We start from the raw sequence: 10,480 nt of genomic DNA, 5'->3' as shown, positions 1-10,480 counted from the left end.
ACATCTATAAAATATCTTAACTCATGTCATATCTATTATTAACCTATAAAATTTATTTATTATCAATCTTTTTATAAATTTTTATATTTAATTATATCATATTGTCTAAGTAATAATTTGATTAGTTCGCAATTTGGATATAAAATATATATACTTCTTTCATTTATTTATAGCTTAACAAAATTAATGAATTATTTACATAAAAATTTATCACTATAATTTTAAGTAATTCTATGAATAATAATTATAATAATTGATAATTATTAAAAAATTAAAAATTATGTAAAATAATTCTGGAATTATTATATACAATCATTTTTCCACGCAGAAAATTAACCAAATATAATACTTAGTTCTCGTATATCATACATAATTCATCAATGTTTGTTATTGTTTATTTATATTATACGTATTTAAACTACAGAATTACTATATTGCATAAAAAATATAATGTTTTAAATAATGACGAGCGACATTTTTTTATAATAATTTATTGATTTCGACAACTACGTAGTTTTTAAAAACGTAGAGATAAATAATTAATTATCATTAGTAAACTATTATTAATTTTTAAATGAAAAATCTAGTATTTAATTAAAATAAATAATGTTTAAATAATAATTGGTTCAGTGTATTGATGAACTTATGTCGATTGTTTTATTAATTATTTACTTCGTTAAATTAATTTCCTTAGTATATTTGTAAGTAACTTCACTAGCATTGTGCAACCTGAATAGTGATTTATCTAATTTCATAAAAATATGTCGATATAGGTAAAAAATTACTAAAAACTATAAAATTCATTAACATAATTACTTGTTAAAATTTGCAAATAGAGAAATTAGATTTCTGATTATTGAATGAGAAAAATTGTTCATAATGTAAAATAAATAATGAACGGAATCAATGAAAAAAATGTAACGTATTAGTTTGGTGGTTATATTTTTCAGTTAACAATTTAATAATGATAATAAAAAATTATAAAAATTATATAAATTTGAAACCATTTTAATAATTGTTTATTTTACATTTACATTATTTTTTAAAAGTAGTTTGAATATAAATTTAGAATATAATATAATATAACCATATATAAAGTTATTATGAACTAATTACTATTATTATGTACTATTATTTATTATTTTCAAAATATAATTATAATCTTACATATTTACCTCATTTTTATATATATAGTTTTGAAAAATTCACTTTATTATTTGTTCGATTTATACATTATATATTTTGCTATTTTAGTCGATTATTTTATAATTATAAAACTATATGAAACAAAAATATAAAAAAAATCAAATATTCTTATCAAAATATCTTAAATTGTATGTTTTTAATATGATATTTTAAATGTTTTGTTCAAATTAATACCAATATGTAATAATAATAAAATCTTAATTATTGTAATAAGTTTTTGTTTTTTTTTAATTTTTAGTTTTCAATATGTTTTCAAAAAAATTATATCTAATCAGTTATTTCAAACCCTATAAAAATATTTGATTATAGTATTATAATTTTATGACATTTTAAAGTATCTGCTTCTTACAATAAATTTAAGCAATTTTATAATTTGAATTGTTGCCAACAGTTTAATATAAACAGTTTACTTACATTTGAAATTCTATTTTTCAGATACTGATTATGCAAAATCTTAAATTTATTTTAGTTATAAAAATTCACTATAACTGCACTTTTATTGAAGTTCAAAATGTTTTTAACAATCTTTTGTACTTTAAACGAATTAACATTACCGTAAAATTATTAAATCATGTTAGAAGTTCTTTTATATACTAGAATTATTTAAATATAAGTTTAAACAAATTTAAAGTATTTAGATTATTTATATAAAAAAATTAAAATTAGTGAATTGTATAATAAAGTAATATTTTTAGAAGATTCATATATTCATAAATAATTGGTAAAAATTTAATGGTTGCATTCAAAATAATTTGATTTTATAGATAATTCATTTATAATGTGCAAAAGTAAATTTCTCAATACATATTATAAATGTAATTATTTTTCTTTAAATTTATTTTATTTCAAATATTTATTTCTCTTTTATTATTAAACAATATGAGTATTATATATATATCTACATATATAATAGACAATACAAAAATTGTTTTCCCATGAATTTTAATAAAATATTTAGTATAATTTTAAGAATATTAAACTTTCTTAGTTTTATAGAATATATAATATTCGGATATGCTCATGAAATAAATTTCAGAGTAATACGAATAAGTGAAGATTTGTTTTGGTTATTATTTTATTAATTTTTACATTGTAAATATTTTTAGAAAACTTTATAAACTATTATTAAATGTGCAACTCTTTTATTCTTAAATATTTTTCGATTCTATATATTATCAGACAAAATACAATGAACTATATAAAAACAGAATAGCTACTGTTTCCTATATGTGACTTGCACGAAATTGTCTACATAAAATGCATTTTCTCTATGGATTTCTTATATTCTACTTTTTTATTTTTCATATTTTTTTCTTGCGCGACTACAAGCCAGTCAAAAGTTTTTGAATGAAAGTTTAGATACGTTCGTCGCTAAACTTTGTTTTGCCCAGGATGATGTTCAACTCGTTGAGATGTGCACAAGAGCGAATAAATGTGCGTAACATTGGCGGTAACTTTCTAACAATATGACTTTCGGCACATGTCTCGAAGAAGAAATAAATACATTATAATTAGTGTAATTCCATTTACAAAGAATCCACTATCTATGCAAATATAGATAGAGAGAAAGGGAGAGTGAGGAAGTGGGAGAAGGGAGAAGAAAAAGTTTTAGAATAATAAAGATAATATTCAGAAAAAATTAAACATAGATCGAGAATAAAAATGGAAATCTTTCATACTTGAGAAACGGTCAAAATTCATTTTAAATATTGAGCCTTTTAAAGAATTGAAGCTATTGCTAATTAAGCATATATAATTAATATAATTAACCACTAATAATATCGCATATACTACATTATATATATGCTATTATAGTTATATTATAATATATATTAATTATTTTTAATTAAAGCATAAAAATTTGTAAATAATTATGAGCGATTTAAATGTAAATGTCTGGGGTCAGACTAAAAAACCTCCCAGTAATGTTCGGTGGGAGGATTGCTGGCAAGTGGAAGATGAAGGCGCATTTATTCAATATTAACACATAGCGTATCTTGGTTTTTCTCCTTATTTACAGACTACCCAATGAATATGATTCTAAGATGGTGCTGGAATTCGATGAGATCCTTTCGGTATTTTTCACGTGGCGATGGTATTAACCACCTGGAGCAGTAGGAGGAGTAAATCTCTGGTACTTCTTTGAGTAGTACCACGTGTTGGTAACGTTTAAATATCTGTCCTTATAGCCGTGATGTATATTATTTATATAGACACTTATGGCCGTTCGCGAGACCTTCGCGATCTAATCTCCATCCCGTATAGCCGTGATATATATTACACCTGTGGCCGTTCCGGGTCCTCCTTGTTCTAAAATCTGCTCGTATAGCCGAAACTGATATTACACTTGTGGCTGTTCGCGGGACTTTCTTGTTCTAATATCTGCCCTTATAACCGTGACATATATTACACTTGTGACCGTTCGCGGGACCTTCACAGTCTAATCTCTGTCCCTTATAGCCGTAACGTATATTACACTTCTGGCCATTCGCGAGACCTTGGCGATCTAATCTCTTAGCAGAGGTGTGCGAGGCTGGTGCTCTTGCGCTTTCAATATATGGTTTTCCTTTAATTAAATCCACAAAAATTCAAATTTTACCTAATTCTGTGATGAGTGTGTAGAAGTCGCGCTTCTAGTTTAATATTCACCTTTGAATTACACTTAGCACTCGTGAGTGCTTGTGATGTTTGTGATAGATATGGCGCACTTAAATGGTTTTAAAATCTTATGGCTTCACTGTTGGCTTATTAGATTATTATTGCAGAGTTTGACAGAATTATGTGCGTATATTATAACTCATTGACTGGTATGTTGTTATGCTGATGAGCGATAACAGATGTGAACGATTGATAAAAGTACAGTGAGCCCCGGTTCCTGGCGAGCTGCTTTTAAATATTAGTGTGGCAGCTTGCAACGCTGGCAGCAATGCTTGGGCTTGTTGTTGGGCGTTAACAATATATATATATATATATAGCTTACGATTCATTTAAGAAATGAATGTTCTAATGTTTTAAAATTTGAACAAGAAATTTATCAAATTATTGACTTAAATAATCAATATGTTTTAATATTTATTGTAAACGTATTTTACAAATTATATATTTTTTCCTAAGTGCAGTAAAAATAAAATATACAATTAAAATAGTATAATATGAAGAAAGGTGACTTCTGTCAAATAAATATAAAAGCAATGACTTTTCGTTGTAGATCAAATTTTATTTTTAAAACATTAAATGTATATAGTATTGAATAATTCCTTTAACATTATGACTTTAAATATAAATTACATTATTAAAAAAACTATCTTTTTCAATATGCAATAGGTTCAATAACCCATAGATTATTGAAAATTAATCAATTGAATATTGAACAATAACGCACAACTTTTGAATTATAATATCAAGATTTCTTTTATTCTAATTTATAATTAAATATATTTTTAAAGATAAAAATGCATTTAAATTAATGTTGTGTATAAGATGTGTTTATATAATATATAATATATATTATATAAATATATAAATATAATATATATACAGTACATAATATATAATATGTTATTGTGTATAAGAAAAGTATAGACAAAGACATTTATCTTTATTTGATTAATGTTAAAAATTCCGATTTTTCATAGTCTCAGTGGATATTAATTTGATACAATGTGATCCTTATTATCACAAGTGATATAATGTTGTAAAAAATGTTTTGTTATTAATTATTATATCATGTTATTATATAATAATGTTATTAATATTAATTATTTCCTTAAAAATTTATTTCAGTTACCCCCAATAAACGACAGACTCAAAAATACTTGCGTCATCAATAACAAATTATTATTTCATAGTTCTGAATGTACGTATTATTATTAAATATAATTGATTATTATTCATTATTTATTGTCTCCTTAATAATGAAAATAACATCTAAATTGAGACATATATATGTTACATACAAATGAAGTTTCAATATATTTTTTTAAAAACTACACTTTTAAAACTAATACTATATATCATATCAATATTATTCCACGAATATACTTAAAACATCTTATAGTTATTTAAATAACAAAAACTCTGACTCGATTGTACGATTTTTTTGTCTTAGTCAATATTTTTTATTTTTACAAAATAAATATTTTCTAAAATAATGTTATCTTTGGACAATATTTGTTTTTAAAATTTATTTAAAAAAAATGAAATATAAACTATCAAATAATTTTATTATATAATAAATTATATTTTATTTATTTTAAAAATTCAACATCAAATGTCAGATATCAATTTAAAATTATTTTAAAAAATGTTTTATTTAATTTTATTAAATAAAGTTAACTTTATGATTTGAAATAAATATAATGTAATTAAAAAATGATGTAACGATAAAAATTTTTTAAAATATATATTCAGATTAGTTTATTATAATTTGTTAGTACAATCAATTTATTTTTTGATTTGAAACAAACGGATTTTTTGATAACATTTAATTTATGAAAAATAGTTAGCTATAATATATAAAAAATATTTATTTATAAATTATTAAAAATATTTGTTTATACTTTCTAAAAAATATTTATTTATAATTTATAGATAAAATTTGTTTTATATAATTTTTATTTTTAAAATCATATAATTAAATTATTACTGTTAATACAGATACTATTAATACAGATAACGAATGTCAAGAACCAGTGCTTTATAAAGCTAAATTAGTAATCAATAATAATTTACATGAGCTGGCGGTTAGAACTAAAAAAATTAGAGATTCGTTTTCATATAAATTGATTTTAATCGTAGTCATTAGACTTTATAATCTTAGATTAAATGTGTGATCTTATGTTAATTTTACAAAATTAAGGTAAATTAAGTTATTTGTTGTAGATGATGTGGGAAACATGTGTTGTTATTAAATCATAACTTAAAAAAATTAATCTTAACTTATTTTATAAAAAATAAATATGCAAAGTTTTATAAAGACTGCTTAAAGTTTTTAATATTATCACTTTCTAATAATTGATTTAAAAAAAATGTATTTACAATTTTAATAATTAATAATACTGCTTGAAGTCTAATATAAAAACACTATACTTTTAAATTGTTATTATATTAGCAAACTAGAAAGATATATTTTTTGTATAATACTTTAAGTTCATGTTTTATACTAATGTTACAAAATTTGTTACTGTATATTAATCATGAAATTTGTTTAATATTATATAGATGTGTTAAATATATTTTATATAGATAACACAGTACATATTTATATACTCCAATATTACATAAATATAAAATATATTTATTTTTTAAATATTATGTTGATACCAGAGAGAAATATTTAAAGAATGTTATATTTTAGTTATCTTATTTATCTCATAATATTTAAAATTATATTTATTTTTTACACTATATTTATTTTCATTTCACTTGAATTTCGAAAAAATTGTATTTTAATAATAATTATAATTGTAATTTTAAATTTTCATTTATTCCAAATCCTTATGTAAAATTTGTAATTTGATAAAAATATAGTAAACTATATAAGTATATGTACTAAACATATGCAAATGTTCAAACTCAAATAAAATAATCTAATAATCACTATATCGTGTACAATATATGAGAATGTATGATGTGATATAATATGAATTTATAATCGCTTTTACAATGTATTATCTTGCACGCAAATAAATTATTCCAGGTATGTTGTAATTCGTATTTCAAATTTATTATTCAAACCCATTCGGATGGCCGTAACTTATCAATTAAGTTCACTCCATCCCTTTTCCTTTTATTGAGAAAACTATCACCAGCGCAGTCTGTTTCTCTTTTTATCTCACTTTCTGACACTCCTCTTATCCTGCCTTTATTGCTATTTCCTTTTTTTGTTTCTTTTTTCTATTCTTATTTCTTATTCCATCTCTCATCATGCGCACGATCTTCAGCTGCGACAAATGATTGAAAATATTCTCCGCTACATATGCCGATGTCACCGGGTGGGTCAGTACAACAGCTATAATTAATTACGGTTGTAGAATCGATGAATCTCCTATGAGAGTATAGCCACTGATTATTAAACATCTCTTGATTTCACTAGACTAATTTTATCCCAACTACGCGCCCACATTAAGTTCTACTATGCTGAGACTTCTTATTTTAAGAGCATTAGAGCACTGTTATTATGCTTCAACTTTATGTTCAATTCAATCGAACAATTTTATAACAATAAAAAAGAGGGTCTTGAAGAAGCTCTTTTAAATAGTTTAATCGCAAAGAGAAATGAAAGTATTTTATGGATTGTACGATTGTACATTTTAAAGAGTGTAAGGTATAACTAAGGTATTTTAAGAACAAGAAAAGAGAAGTTTCATATGAAAAGTTTACTTTACTTTTATTTGAGAAGAAATTTTTATTCGAAGTTCTACACTAATCTCTAAATAGAGAATGATTAAAACTATAATATAAATATCTTTTATGAAAAAGTAAATAATATTGTAAGATAAATGATTGAAAACATATTTTTTATACAAATATCTCATTTTATTTTTGTTTATAAAAATATTTAAAAATCCAATTTTTTAAATATATATTAACATGTATTATGCCATAATTTTGGTGCTTATATTATTATATATTATTATTATATTTATTATATATGTATTTTTGATATAACAAAGTAAGTAGAATAATTTCGTTATATTTGAATATATTTATGCACATATATTGTATTTTTTTCTTATTAATTTTGTTATATTATTATATTTCAATGAGAAAGAATATTTCTATTCATATTGAACTTTAATAAACATCTTTTTTATATATTATATACAAGTTTTAAATATGTGATTATTCAACTAATTTTAGTATTTTTACATTTTAATGATTACCAAATTAATAGCACTAATTATTATGATAAATTTCCTTAATACAAAATAAAAATTAAAACAATTTTAGTATTCCCACTTGTATATTTATATATTATTATATTCGTTGTCTTGTTTTCTCATCACATTTTAATAAAACATTATAAAAATACATTCTTTTAACTAAACCTCTAATGAGATATTATATATTGAATATTTTATTATTTATAATTATGGACCTAAATGAATTATTATATGTATGTATTGAATATATTTCAGTAATTTTTTAACACAATGTTTAATTAGAATTTTTACTTTTTTATTATCAATCCTTAAAATTTTTTATCAAGAACAAAACTCTTATGTATTATTTTAATTTAACATTTATTATTTACTTTAACTTACTTATTTATTATTTTTAATATTACAATACTATTATTTAACATTTTAAAAGTTATTCAAAATTAAAATAGTGACTATTGCAGTGATTATCTTGTTGAAATTATTATAAATTTGAAAATTGCAACAGTTAATTTACAAAATACTGTAAATAAAAATCAATTAATTTCCTCTAAAATAACTAAATTGTACTAAATTATATAAAATCCTAAATCTGAATAACTTTATTATCTAACCTGTTTATCATCACCATAGTCTATACTTTGAATGTTCTTCTGCTATAATTTATTAACTTATCGTTACACTGAAATGTCAATCATAATAATTTGCAAATAAAATTATCATTGAGTATTTAATGAACAATTTTCGATTTCATAAACAAGGAATATATATCAAGGATAAAGCATTTAATGGGAATTTATGTATTCATTAGTTCAGATTTATATTGTATATAAAGAATATATCTATATGCGAAATATTTTATTGTTAAAAATTATTCAATTAGTTTTAGTAGATGAATTAATATAATCGTAAAATACAGAATAATAACATTTAACTTTGTAAAAATAACTGTTAAAATGTAAAAGACAATAAAAACAATAAAAATATATTTTTTGTAATTGTAACGACTCTTAGTATATATTAGTAAAATATTAGTAAATATTAGTAAATTTGTAAATATTAGTGAATATTAGTAAAAAAATTTAATCATGTTCTAAGTTTTATCTTTTTTCAGATATTACTTATATTTCGTCCAACTATAACAAATATGAAAACAGGTTTGATTATCATTTTATTGTAAAAGTATTTAAATTTGTATCAAAAATAAAAAATAAATATATCTCCTGGAGTAACAATAGCTTGCGAGTTTACCATTTAGTAGCTCCTGTATAATCTAAACAACTGTATGAAAGTTATTTTTTTGTTTGTTTTTTTATTTCTTTGCTTTCCTCTAGTATTTTATGATATCTATGCTTGAAATCACTATATTTATAAAGTAAGTTTCTATTCATGTTAATAAACATATATTCAAATGCCAATAAATGAACAAAAAATACAAATAAGACGCTATTTATTTTTTCATCATTTGTCTAAATTTACAACGCCATTACTAAGCCTATACCTTGCAACAGTTATTGAATTGTAAATATAACTAATTAAATCTTTTTTTAATACTAATAAACTTTAATTAATAACATGAAAAAATATAAATTAAAGACAAGTGCAAACAGTGTAGCTAGTTTTCAGTTTAGGTTTAATAAATTCTCTGTCAAAAATATTAGAAGTCTTAATAAATAATTTAATTAAACTTTATTAATTAATAAATTATCTATTTAATGATTCAAATGATCAAATTAATAAATATTTTGCTAATTCATTGTATATAAAACTTGTTAAATATTTTTTACAACTTTACATAATATATATTGTTATGGATTAAAGCAATTTTATGCGGTAAACAAAGCGGGAGAGGTAAAGACACCTGTACTTAGGTAGAAACATTTGCGCGCCGAGTCATAAACACAATTCTACGAAATCGGGAAACTTCACTACTCAAAATAGTCGAAAATTACATTACAATTCCGACTAACAAGGGCCGACGAACTCTCCAAGGCTAGATTCTAGTGACGTCACTCTAACAATCAGCATGACAAGAGTGATCCAGAATTCACCGGAATCGCAAGCCTGTGCTAGGATATTTAAGGAGACGCGCTTGACACTCTCGCTCTCTTACTAGTTCAATCAAGCATTCATCAAGATCGGATCGCCGTCCTACAGATCGACTCAGCTCAACGTAAGCCAATCTAGTTTCGGCCACCCAACGCTGCACAGAACGACTCCAGCCCAATGGAAGCCAAGCTCACTAGGCCCACCAACGCTGCAGAGATCGACTACAGTTCAACGGAAGCCAAGCTCACGGCCTACCAACGCTACTACACGGATTAACCTCAACACACGTAAGCCACGCTCTTTATTACACACGTTCTTACGTACCATCAATGCAACTGAGATCG

This window comes from Ceratosolen solmsi, unplaced genomic scaffold (genome assembly GCF_000503995.2).
Source record: "Ceratosolen solmsi marchali unplaced genomic scaffold, CerSol_1.0 scaffold80, whole genome shotgun sequence".
NCBI classification, from domain to species: domain Eukaryota; kingdom Metazoa; phylum Arthropoda; class Insecta; order Hymenoptera; family Agaonidae; genus Ceratosolen; species Ceratosolen solmsi.
Note: the sequence above shows the minus strand (reverse complement) of the source record.